We start from the raw sequence: 13,919 nt of genomic DNA on the forward strand, positions 1-13,919 counted from the left end.
ATGTATATATGTATAATATGTATATATACATATATATGTATATGTACAAATATATATGTATATATAAACATACAAATATATATGTGACTTTCTTTTAGATGCTAGGGATTCAGTGTTGAACAAAATTAACATATTCTCTACCCTAAAGAGCTTAAAATATATAAGATTGTGTACAATATATAAGATGTATATACATCTTATTGGTTCTGTTTTTCCGGAGAAACCTAATACATGCACCTTCCCCTTTGCAGACCGAGCAGAGCAAAGCCTGGGCGATGAACATCATATCACGTGTCAGCGCATCTCCCTTCCTGTCCCGCAGTTACTGAAGATACACCACATTGAGCGCATCTTCATCTTCAAGGGCCTTCCTTTCCAAGAGTTTAAAACTACTCTGAAAGGGTGATGAGGGTATACTTAATAAATCTAGCACAGAAAGATAATCATACCTTAAAATCTAAGCTATGAGTATTGACAAAGAAGGAAAGCAAATTCGACCCCTTATAATTTATTGAGAGAAAATGGAAAAAACTCAGAGGGGCTTCTGGCTTTGGGAATCTAATGTAGTCTAGAGGAGTTCCCACTGTGGTGCAGTGGATTAATGATCAAGTTTGTCTCTCTGGAGGCACCAGTTCAATCCCCAGCCCAGCGTGGTGGGTTAAAGAGGCAGCTGGCATTGCTGCAGCTGTGGGGTAGGTCTCAGCTCTGGTTCGGATTTGATCCCCGGCCCTGGAACTTCCATATGCCGCAGGGGTGGCCAAAAAAGAAAACTAAAATAAATAAAGCAGTCTAGAGACTTGAACAATAAAAATAAACCTGAGATATTTCTGAGCTTCTGATTTGTGTCCATTTAGCCTGAAGGAAGAAAGATACAAATATTTTTGCTTCCCCTCAAATGCATATATAATCTTTATCTAAACATTCTGAATTTTGAGCCCATCAGGAGTTTCCATAGTCAGTACACACTGCCTTCCCAATTTTCTACCATATATTAAAAAGCCATCTTAAACCCCAGAATTTATGTTGACATCCCATTGCAGTTATTCATTCCCTACTCACTTTGGCGACATCCAGGTGAATTATTATAAGATCTCGGCATAAGGGCCTATGGAGTGGATTTGGCAAAATGAAGAGGTCAGAGTTCACAAAACTCCATAGGCTACAAACATGTACTGTTTTTGCAGCTGCCTAGTGTTTTCGGTTTCCCTGGCTCTTTACCAGGAATGTGTGAAGGGCTTGACCGAATAGACACCTCTCCACTTCATCTCCCGGTTTCTAGCAGACTGAAAGCTTCCAGCCAGTTCTCTAGAGCAGAACTCCTCCAGCTCCAAGTACACACAGATCACCAGGGTAGCTTGTGAAAATGCAGATTCCGATTCAGTGTGTTAAGAGACGAGGGCTGGGAAGTCTGCATTTCCCAACAGGATTTTCAGGTACTTGGATGTGGCTGGCTCACAAACCACTCTTAGCATATCTAGTCCACACCCCCCTGATATGGTAGCCATTAGCTGCAGGTGGCTATTGGAGTAATTTTTTTTTCCCTAGGGCCACACCTGTGACATATGGAAGTTCCCAGGATAGGAGTCCAATAGGAGCTGCAGCTGCTGGCCTATACCACAGCCACAGCAACGCAGGATCCGAGCCATGTCTGCACCCTATACCACAGCTCACGGAAATGCTGGATCCTTAACCCACTGAGTGAGGCTGGGGATTGAACCCGCATCCTCCTGAATACTAGTTGGGTTTGCTACTGCTGAGCCACAACAGGAACTCCCCACCGGTGGCTATTTGAGCACTTGACTTGTGGCTAGTCTGAATGAACAGCTACTGTGGGTATAAAATACATGCCAGATTTTGGAGATTTCATAGGCAAAATGGACAAAATATCTTATTAATCATTTCATACTGATTACATGTTCAAATAAGAGTTTAGAAACTTGGGACCAAATAAAGTATATGATTACAACTACTGCTACCTGTTTCTTGTTAACAGTTTTTTTGTTTGTTTGTTTTTTGGGTTTTTTTTTTTTTTTTTTTTTTTTGGTCTTTTTGCCATTTCTTGGGCTGCTCCCGCAGCACATGGAGGTTCCCAGGCTAGGGGTCCAATCGGAGCTGTAGCCACTGGCCTACGCCAGAGCCACAGCAGCTCGGGATCCGAGCCTCATCTGCGACCTACACCACAGCTCACGGCAACGCCAGATCCTTAACCCACTGAGCAAGGCCAGGGATCAAACCCGCAACCTAACGGTTCCTAGTCGGTTTCGTTAACCACTGCGCCACGACGGGAACTCCTACACCACAGCTCACGGCAACGCCAGATCCTTAACCCACTGAGCAAGGCCAGGGATCAAACCCGCAACCTCACGGTTCCTAGTCGGCTTCGTTAACCACTGCGCCACGACGGGAACTCCTACACCACAGCTCACGGCAACGCCAGATCCTTAACCCACTGAGCAAGGCCAGGGATCAAACCCGCAACCTCACGGTTCCTAGTCGGCTTCGTTAACCACTGCGCCACGACGGGAACTCCTACACCACAGCTCACGGCAACGCCAGATCCTTAACCCACTGAGCAAGGTCAGGGATCGAGCCCGCAACCTCACGGTTCCTAGTCGAATTCATTAACCACTGCGCCACGACTGAAACTCCTCTTGTTAACATTTTAAATGGCTAGAAGGTTTAAAATTACGTCTCTGTGTGACTTGCATTATAGTTCAGTTGGATAATGATGCTCCAGATCAACTGAGCTGGCCCCAGAGGCATTTGTAAGGGGGAATGAATTTCCTGTTCCTTTACTTTTTGCCAGGCACTGAATCCATCTCCGTGGCTCCGTAGAACCGTTGCTGTAGCATGTGTCCTGCTTGCCCTGCCCACCTGTTCTAAAGTCCCTTCCAAGACCGCCTGGTCGTCGTGGGTCTTATCTGTCAGAGAATGGCCTCTCCAGCAAGGCCTAGCCAGAAATGACAATGTGAACCCTCTCAAAGAGTCCGTAAAGGGACTCTCTTTTATGTTCCCAAAAAAGTTTGTGATGCATACCCAGCATTTATAAAGGACCAAGTCTCTTAGCAAAAAGGCCATGAACCCATGTACAAGCTTCTAAGTCCCTGTGTTTAGAAATAAAAGGATGGCTTTTCCTTTAGCTTCCTAGGCCTCTCCTCAAAAGGCTGACTCAAGGGTTAATGATTAGAAATTTTGTTATAGCTAAAAAAACAAAACTGGTTCAAACAGTCTCCACTGTTTGCCCTGCCTTGACCCACTCACTTATTACTAATATTTACTCTGGTTAGAGTTCTCTTGCACCTCCTGCTTTCTTTTGTCATTGAAACACCCCCCAACACCCCTCTCCTGTAAGCAACCCTCTCTCCAGAGAAAATGGCAAGGATCAATAACCTCGAAGACACCAGAAACCAGACTTGACGACTCTGAATTGATCTATGGAGGGAGAATAATAAAAACACCTTCATCAAGAACCCCATCTTCCAAGCTAAACCTAGAAACTGCCTTGCTGTCTGTCCCCTCTCGAGGCAGGACACAGTTTTGAGGCATTCGCCTGCGGTGTCCTCCTCTGCCCGGCAAAGCAATAAAGCTGTTCTTCCTGCTTCACCCTGAGACCTAACTGGTTCCGGTGCACAGAGGCTGTATCGGTGTCAGCCGTGGGCTTTAGAATAAAGACCCCAGGTTTTAATTTGATCAACGTACTAGTTAATCCTTGACTTTTTTTTTTTTTTTTTTTGTCTTGCTTAGGGCCGCACTCGCGGCATATGGAAGTTCCCAGGCTAGGGGTCGAATTGGAGCTGTAGCCACTGGCCTACACCACAGCCACAGCAATGCCAGAGCCAAGCCTTCTCTTTGACCTACATCACAGCTCACAGCAACACCAGATCCTCGACCCACTGAGCAAGGCCAGGGATCGAACCCACAACCTCATGGTTCCTAGTCAGATTCGTTAACCACTGAGCCACGATGGGAACTCCCTGACTTTCTTTTAGATGCTAGAGATTCGGCGAGGAACAAAATGAACATGTTCTCTGCCCTAAAGAGCTTACACTTTAGAAGAGAAAATAGACATTAAAATAGAAAACATATGAATAAACAGATGACAACATGCAATCCCAACTTCTCTCTCATTTTTTTTTTCTTTTGTGAATATTCCTTACCCTTTCTGGACCTCAGTTTAATTTAGGGGTTGAGAATAATACCACTGCCTTCCAGGGCTTTGAGAAGATTAGAAATGGTGACTCTATTTCTACAGTTGACACAATGCCTGGCACAGAGTAGGTGCTCAGTGAACAGTTGCTGGCGGCTAAATACACGTGAGCAAGGCTCATCATACTTATTTGCCTTTTTGTGTGCTGTCTGCTTCTGTGTTAAGTGACCAGCTGGGAACACAATCTCTGGGCTGTATTTCTGGGCGAGGTCTCTGAGGGTGTTTCTGTAGAGATTAGCATTTGAATTACGACAGTGAAGTGGACACGTTCACCAGTGTGGGGAGGCAGGATCCAATCCCTTGAAAGCCTCAGGAATAGAAGAAAATGGTGAAAGGGCAAATTCTCTCTCTTCTCCTGCCCTTGGACATCAGAGTTCCTGGTTCTCTGACCTTCAGATGCTGGGATTTATGCCTTGGAGCCTCGGCCTGGGAGTTCCCATTGTGGCTTAGCAGTAACGAACCCAACTAGGAACCATGAGGACACAGGTTCGACCCCTGGCCTCACTCAGTGGGTTGGGGATCCAGCGTTACCATGAGCTCTGGTGTAGGTCGCAGACGCTGCTGCTTGGATCTGGCATGGCTCTGGTGTAGGCAGGCAGCTGTAGCTCCGACTGGACCCCTAGCCTGGGAACTTCGATATGCTGCGGGTGCGGTGATGAAAAGGACAAAATAAATAAACAAGTAAATAAAAAGAACCCCAGTCTTGAGCCACAAGTCACACCATCAGTTCCCAGGTTCCCAGGCCTTTGGACTCCAGCTGATTCACTGGCTCTCCTGGCTTTCCAGTTGGCAGATGGCAGATCACGCGGCTTTGAGGCCTCCATTTATTGCCAAAACTCAGCCTCTGTCCACTGGTGCCGAATAGAACTATGGAGACAGAGTTTTGGGTGAAGGAGAAAAAAAAAAGAAATAATAACTTTATCGCTGTTCCAGGCAAAGGAGGCCACAGCAGATGCCCTGAAGCCTGTGCCCTCCTTTGGAAGGGCAGGTGCTCTTAGAGTTTGGGGGTAGAAAATAGGGCCACAGATAAGGATCAGGGGAGAGGCAAGCTTGCATTCTCCTTCGGTATTGGTGTTTAGTGGCCCCACGGGCTGGTTCTGATGATCCTCCTTCTTTCTGGAAAGGAGATGCTACATCAAGTAGTTCAAGTCTTGGGGGTTTAGTTCTGCAGAAGTGCTCAAAGGTATTGTTATGTATATTCCTTGAAGAGGAACCAGCAGCTGCCCCAAGGCTGCACTATTGTCTCTCAGCTCCTCCTGCCTGGTCTCTGCATCCCCTCCCTTCCCAGATCAGCAGCTGTTTGAACCTGACCTTTGGAACCCAGGGAAGGTCATGGAGGCTGAATGAGGCCCATTTCCTAAGAAGAAGAAATGGGGGCCACCACAGGGCCCTGCTTGGTTTCAATAACTGTATGAGCCAATTCAAACAACAAATCTCCTTTTATGCAATACAAACACATATCCTATTGTTTCTGTTTTTCCAGGTAACTGCCTCATTCCACAAACTGTTTGCTGTAGCCGGTTAGGTTGTTGTCACGTTGCAGGTGGTATAGTTGAACTTTGACTCCTGATGTCACTCAAACTTTCGGAGTATAATTCCCAAACTGAATCTTTGCTCATTAAAATGGACTCAATAAATGGTTCTCAGATCAAACTATGCCTAGAAGTTCCCGTTGTGGCTCAGCGGGTTAAGAACCTGACTGGTATCCATGAGGATGCAGGTTTGATCCCTGGCCTCGCTCAGTGGGTTAAGGATCTGGTGTTGTCATGAGCTGTGGTGTAGGTGGCAGATGCAGCTGGGATCTGGCCTTACTGTGGCTGTGGTGTAGGCCAGCGGCTACAGCTCTGATTTGACCCCTAGCCTGGGAACCTCCATACGCCATGGGTGCAACCTTAAAAAACAAACAAACAAAAAAAAGCCTCTACCTAAAGTAGATACTACAAGTGTCCTAGTACAAAGGTCCTCGTTTGCAGAAGAAAAAATAGAGCCAGAGTTGAGAGACTAACCCAGGAATACACTTTCAATAATCATTCTAGAAAAGAATACATTGGTCCTATCTGCTAAGCACTTGTGAAAGGAAAAGAGTTTGTGGAAAAGCAGCCACAAAAATGAGGGAAGACCAGGAAAAAGAGGACCTTAGAAGGGCGTGAGTTTCAAGAGGATTACGACGTGCTGGCGTAGTAGGGAATATTAGTAGAGGCTGAGGTCAGAGAAGGCATTCCTTAGGGCTTGGGGGGGCAGGGAGGCCGGAGCTGGGTGACAGTGGAGGTGACAGTGTCAAGGACTCCCCTTTCTCCCAGGAAGTTCTGTGGCTGAGGCAAGGGAGGGGCTGCAAAGCTGGCAGGAGGAAGCAAAAGCACCAGAGGAATTCACTGGATCCAGGATGGAGGACTTGGGGATTTGCTGGATGACTTGAGCTGCGGGCTGAAATGAGATGCAGAAGGTACAGAGGAGATCCTGTTGTGGCTCACAGGGTTAAGAACCTGGCTAGCATCCATGAGGATGTGGCTTTGATCCCTGGCCCTGTTCAGTGGGTTAAAGATCCTGCGTTGCTGTGGCTGTGGTGTAGGCCTGCTGCTGCAGCTCCAAATCAACCCCTAGCCTGGGAACCTCCATATGCCGAGGGTGTGGCCCTAAAAAGACAATAAAGAAATGAAGAAAGTACAAGAGAGGAAGAAGGCAGGTGTCAGTGCCAAGTCTTGGAGGAGGGAGGCTGGATGAAGGGCCAGAAGAGGAGGGGCCCCCATTAGCCCTAGAGAGTCAGGGGAACCTTCCCTTTGGAGTTGAAGAGCTATAAGGAGACAAGCAGCTGAGCCCTGGCTCAGAAGGACTGTCTAAGAAGCGAAGAAGGAGGCAGGATGATCCAGGAAATGAGGAGGCCTCACGAGCTGACATTCTATTGGAAAGTCCAGCCCAGACTCCTGAACCCAGGCTTTGTAAAGCATGGTCCCTGTTCCAGGCAGAACCACAGGCTGAAAGTTGCTGCTCTGGATTCAGAGAAGCAGCGTGAGTCAGAACGCAAATAAACTGCCTTAACGCAGCACTCTGCTCAGTTCAGCTGATTTTTTCTCTCTCTGAAAGTAACAGAATATTCATTTAATTTCTGGCTGTGGGCCCTTTCTCGTCACGGTGCACGGAGCAGGTACTTTTGGGTATGTTGACTTAAAACATATATGCCAGACCTAAAAGTTGAGAGTTATGTTTTATGCAGTGGACAAAACTGAGGACCTGAGCTGGGGAGGTGGCCTCTCAAGGGACCCCAAGAAAAATGCTCGGAGGAGGCGAGCGGGGAGCTGGGACACACAGGAGTTTTGCAACAAACGGCAGCTGGTAAGAACAAAAATTAGCGTTCGAAACAGAAAAGGAGCTATCTCAAGTTGGGGAGGTTCGCATTTTTCTCTGTACGGGAAGATGCAAGGGTCTGGACTCACTGCCATCGCTTCTTTGAGATGCACCTCAGCAGTGTGGGGCTGCTGTGCACTTTCCCTTGGGGAGGGCTGCAGTCTGGTGGCTGCTAGATGGCAGGTGTTTTCAGTTTCCTTCCTGAGCTCCCTCAGGGCCCCCCGGCTCAGCCTTGGACGTGGCCGGGATCCTGATGACCTGGCATCCTCAGGTCACTGACAGGGCAGGCAGTATTTTTTGTTTCTCAGGTAACACTGATTCAAAAAATCTTGCGCTGACAGCGTACAAGACCCAATATCAACACCCCACAGGCCTCTCTCGGCAAACTGAACCCGCCCCACCTCCTGAACCAGCTTCTGCTCCTTTACTGTTTTCCTCCAGGAGTCGGTGGCTCCATCCACCAGGTCTCCAAGCCAGAATCATGGTGGGGGGTGGGAGGGCACATCATCACCAACCTCATCCAACTACCAAAATCAGGCTCGGATATCACCATAGGCCTGGGCAAGCCATCCTCCCCGCTGCTGCTCCCACAAGCCCCCAAAGCCCAATTTGGACTCCCGCTCCCCTGTTAACCCTCCCAGTCCAGGTAAACAGCTCGACCTCCTCCTCAGAAGCCAGGCATTCTGGAGTCCGGCCTGGCCCTTGATCTGGCCTCTGGGTGTTTAAGTGCATTGTCCCCTTCAAAGGGGATTGTTGGTCTCCCCGGCTGTCACCTCAGTTCCTTACCCCTAGGTATTGAATCTGTGTCACACCAACACCCAGCACAGTGCCTGGGAAATAGTAGGCTCTAGGCATGTGTTTGTTGAATGAATAAATGAAGTCAAGGCAGAAAGAGATGCCTCAGTTGACCTCCTACCTGAGCAGAGGTGATGACGATGGGGGTCACAAAAGGCTGCCTGACTGTGGCCGAGGTGGTCTCAGAGCCTGGACGCCGCAGAGCTCCAGCTGCAGAGACGGGACACTGTGGGGCCCTTGCTGAAAGACTTCCTCTGCTGTGGCTTCTCTCCCTGCCGCTGGCACCGTCATAATAGCTCTCCTGGATCACATCAAAAGCAGCCCTGGCTGAGACCACCTTTCGAGGTGCAAGTCCCACCACCTGTGCACTTGGTCAGCTACTCCTCACGTCTCAAAGCCCCCGATTTCTCTCTCTTCCAACCCACATGTCACTGTCCTTCCACCCACCACCCTCAACACCTCTGCCATTTGGGCTTCTGCCCTTGACTTAGACATTATTTACCTACCATCTCCTTTTGGCCTCTGCATTCTTTTAAGATACAGAATAAGGCCCCAGACTCCAAACTAGCAAGAGATGTATGACAGACGAGGTTCTGACATTCTACCCTGTTCCTTAGGCCCCATCTGCCACTTTACGCCAGAGGATGACAGATCGGACAGACGGCAGGTGGGGGTGAGGTGGCATTGGGGGGAGAAACTGGCACAACCGTTTGGAGCCAAATAATAGATCATGGCTGGAAACTCCCGTCTTGATTTGGCTCAAGGGCCACAGCTATATTTGGCTGGCCCCCGATTGACATAATTATTATTGCCAGAAAGTAATTTTAGGAAGAACTGAAAAGGAGGACATGGGTGATTAAAGTTCTAATAATAACATTTCTCAAAAGTCTGGGTTAATGACTCTGTAACTCGGGTAAAAGAAAAGAGGCTTCAGGTGTTCAGGGATTCGTCCCTGGAACTGAACTTGGAAAAACTATTCTGTTCGGAAGTCAAATAGGGCAGGGATCGATCATATACCACTGAGAAATCTTGGGGAAATAAGGGGGGGGGTAGTTCATGTTTTTTACGTTAGCATTTCCTCTAACAATTTTGTGAGAAATGTTTTTAAAGCGGATACTGTTTTCAATTCATTCACAGCGCATCCTTTTACTAAACAAGGCACTGTACTAGTCCTGCTGGAAGCATCCATGGTGTGGGCAGGGCTGGTCTGAGCCCTTGGCTTCAGCATTCTGGCTGTTTACAGCCAACTTCTGTTCTGATTAGGTCAGTGTCCAACCTGATTGGCTGACGTCCTGCCGATTGTTAAATATTTCCTATGTCACCCTTGGATCTAAGGCAAACGTTCCGTCCTAAAATAGCTTACAGTGTAGAGCATGAGTTCGGCCCACAAATAACTATAGCGCAATGGTGTGTCATAATAATAGTTTCCATTATATTCCACCTTGTCCTTAACCAAGTGTATTCACACACACTATAGCGTTTGAACTTCACATTGCTCTGCAGCGTGTTCCTATTCTCATCTGCAGATAAGAGAACAGGAAGTTCAAGGAGGGAGGGGTCATTCACAACTCAGAGAGCAAGGCCCTCTCCTGATTGGACAATACCCGATTTTCCCACAATGCCCATAGCCTCTCTATTTAAAACAGGAGTTGTTTCGCTCACGGATTAATTCCTGATTTCTAAATGCAGGCTTTCCTACTCAAGTAACTAGGGAAGATGGGCCTTGCAGCTCTGTCATTCTGAGAGGAAGTTACAAAAGCCTCATTCTGAGAAAGGAGCTGTCAGGAAACTCAGATAACAAACCCAGGGGAAGCATGGCCTTGCCTTCAGGCCCTCCACCAGGCCTTCGTGCATGCAACAGACAAATGCAAATCAAAACTAAAAAGCTAGGGCACTGAGCGAGCAGATGGCAGAGGGAAGAACACAAACAAACAAAGAAGCAAGGAAGCAAAAAAATCTAAAGCTTTAAAGATTAAAGTGCCTAGTTATCTGGGGTCAGACCTATCCTCTTTGCCACAGCCTATCACCAGAGCTCAGCACAGAATCCCAGTGGGTGTTCCTCGTGCCAGCCCCGAGGAAAATAGGTTAGCCCTGGTGAGAGGCGTGTTGAGGTCTGCAGCAATAAGCTTGGCTTTGTTGGGAATTCACTCACGTGGCACACTTCTTTCTCTGCGGGGCCACCTGCATACACACCCCAAGTCTTTATACACATGGTCACAACAGGGTGACCTTACACCCAGAGAAGAAAATACAATATTTCCCCCGTGAGTGGTACTTACCATTTATCACTTGTCCAGTGGTCCCGGCACAGGGGGATGTCACAGAGATGGGACCCTTGGGCAGACTGGACGCCTTCTCTTCTGCATCCGGCAGGCATCGTACCACGTTCCATTCCTACTCATGCCCAGCAATGACGTCCTTCGTGGACCCTTGCAGAGGACACTATGTCAGGCTGGGAAGGGAACCTAGCTGTGGTTTAAGGCATCCTCTCTTTTTCCAAGAAAGGGGCATGAAATTGACAAAAGTGAACTGACTTGTGCGAAGTCGCCAAAGAGGTCCGTGACACAAGCAATGCAGGCGACTCTTGAGTTCTGGTCGTTGCTCCTAGGCAGTTGTTCATGCCAGGGTCTGGAATAGCTTTACTATCATACAACTCGTGGAACCAGTCACTCCACCAGGTGTTAGAGTGGTAGTCATGGAAACGAGGCCACCTCATTAGTACCTGCTCCCTGGGACTTCCTGTTCTGTCTTGGGTGAATGTCTGGAGAGCTGGGCCTAAGCACACCTTTGGTTATTCAAATTCCACTGTACACACAGGCAGGCCATCTTTTGCTGTTTTGTTTTGTTCTCTTTTTGGGCCACTGCAGGGCAGATGGAGTTCCCGCCCGGGCCAGGGATGGGATCCCAGCCACAGTTGTGACCCATGCTGCAGCTGTGGCAACACTGTTCCACTGTGATGGGCTGGGGATCAAATCTGTGTCCTGGAGATGCAGAGATGCCACTGATCCCATTGAGCCACAGAGGGAACTCTTCTCTGGGGCATCTTTGAAAGGACTCCAGAATCAACTTTTTCTGTGAAGCCAAGAAGCATGTGATTATAAATATTTGCAGTCTGGCCAAGGGTTTTCTTTTGCGTGTTTTTTGTTTGTTTGTTTGTTTTGTTTTGTTTTTTTAACAGGAACTTCCTGATTTATTTCCTTAACTACAGTACTCCTAAGAAGACAGCAACCAGGTTTAGAGTGTTATTAGGACTAGAAGCTTCCCCCCAAGTGGCCTCCAAAGTCAGAAATGTCTTTAAAGTGTATGCACCATAGGTCCATTTTCATGACTGGTTATAAAGTTTTCCCAGGCTCATGCCAGAGATCAAGCTGGACACTAGGTAAAGTGATCATGGCAAATTTTTGTCAATAATATACTGAAACAGGGATGTGTCAAGCATGAAATGACTCACCCTGGATTTGTACAGAAGTGGCTGGGCAGTTTAAAGAGGGAATGGGTGTGTGTGGTGACTCAATATATTCAGGTAGTGAAAATTTTTTAAAAATCGGGAAAAGAAAGTTGGAGACTCACCTGGGGACACTAAGCAGAATTTATGGAAGGTAGGCTCCTCCTCTCCTAGAGACATTCAGGAGCAGAGACTCTCTTCTGGCGTTGGCTGAACAAACGCTCAAATCTCTTGGCATTTTGAGCTTTGTCAGGCAGGCATTCTAAATGAAGCTGGAGTCATCCTAGGGATGCGGACTGGATGTTCAAAACCATTTTACTGCTTGTTGAAGTCTTTAGAGGCCAAGGTTGAGAACTAGTTGAGAAGAGGGCACAGGTACCTGTCCAGCCTGGCCAAGGAAAGGCTCTCTGTCACTTCCCAGTGAATTTAGTAAGTGCTCCTTCCCTTTCCCAAAGGCTACCGGGAGAATCCAAGGAACATGTTCCTAAGCTGCACAGTTTGCAGCTGCCTGTAATGAGGCAAGTTAGCAGCACAACCCTAGGGCTACGGACAATTCCAGTCGGAGATCTTTTTAGGTTTAGAAACCTCAAGCCAAACACATGGCGGCGGCGCCCTTGCAGCTTAAGCGCCAGGACCTCAGGCTGCAGTCTGGAGAGATTCACGACTCCCATGCGGAGACAGGAACTCAAAGCACTTCCTGGGTGCCTTGCTCCGGTGGCAGCAGAGCCAGCTTGGCTCTCACCCCTCCCCAAAGAAGCCCAGGACCCCAAGGCCGAGAGACCGGGCCAGGGGGAACGCAGCGCCTAGTCCACAACCTGGGCCGACGCGAGGGGCGCTGGGAGGTGGCGTCAGCGGCGCGAGGGCCTGACGTCACTTCCTCTGGGCGGGGCCCCGCACATCCCACGCAAATTGAAAGGTCTGGCGGTGGTCTGTGCTGTGCTGTGCCAGGTGCTTGTTCCTGGAGTTCCACACCTCCGTCTGGCCTGCACCGGACCACATGAGTGGGGACCATGGGGACAGGCTTCGGAGCCCCCATCCGGCTGCGCTTGGCCATACAGATGGCCTTTCCCAGAAAGCGAGAGGGGTGGGCTGTGCAGAGCCCTTGGTGTGTCCCTACTGGTAGCCGCTCTTTTTTTTTTTTTTTTTTTTTTTTTTTTTGTCTTTTTGCTTTTTCTAAGAGCCGCATCCTCGGCATATGGAGGTTCCCAGGCTAGGGGTCAAATCAGAGCTGCAGCTGCCAGCCTATGTCACAGTCACAGCAATGCCATATCCAAGTCGATTCTGCAAACTACACCGCAGCTCGCGGCAATGCCGGACCTTTAACCCACTGAGGGAGGCCAGGGATTGATCCCGCATCCTCATGGATTCTCGTCTAGTTCGTTAACCACTGAGCCACGAGAGGAACTCCAGAGCTTTCCCTATTTTTAATGGAGTTGCTTTGTTAGAATTCTTTGTATATTTTGAAGCAGATACTTTGTTCGATATGTGTTTGCAGATAGTTTTCTCTCAGTTTGTGACTTGTCTTTTGATTTTCTGAATAAGGCCTTTCACAGAGTAGAAGTCTTAATTTTACCAAGTCCATTTGACCCCTAGCCCGGGAACTTCTGGCAGCCCTAAAAAACCAAACCAAACCAAGCCCTCTAGGAGTTCCTGTAGTGGCACCCACGGGGCAGGCGTGGCCCTGGAGGACCCTGCTTTGTGTAGCTGAAGGGAGTTGAGGCTCCTCGGGCCTGTGGCTTCTGCTTCCCTGGGACGATCGGGACGATCGACGGCATCTCTGTTGGCAGAGCTCTGTCTGCTTTGGACTTGAGGGGCTTTCAGCTTTAGGATGTCAAGAGGCTGTATCTACACTGACGGGAGCTAGGTTTCCTGCCAACCAGCTGGCACAGGAGGAAAAGCTGAGCAGAAACTTCCAGCTTCCCGTGTGCGCCAGAGGGGGGTCCGCCTTCAGAGGCTGCAAGAAGGGCTCCAGGTTGAAAGTTGGGGGTTTTTGGTCTGTTTTGTGTGTGGTGTGGATGGTGTCCACTCTCCTTAAATGGTACGTGGTATCCAGTTTTCCCAGCAGCACTTTCTGTGGGGATGATGTGGCCTTGGCCCCTTTGTCATGAACACACTGACCCGCTCATTGTG

This window comes from Sus scrofa, chromosome 10 (genome assembly GCF_000003025.6).
Source record: "Sus scrofa isolate TJ Tabasco breed Duroc chromosome 10, Sscrofa11.1, whole genome shotgun sequence".
Lineage (NCBI taxonomy): Eukaryota > Metazoa > Chordata > Mammalia > Artiodactyla > Suidae > Sus > Sus scrofa.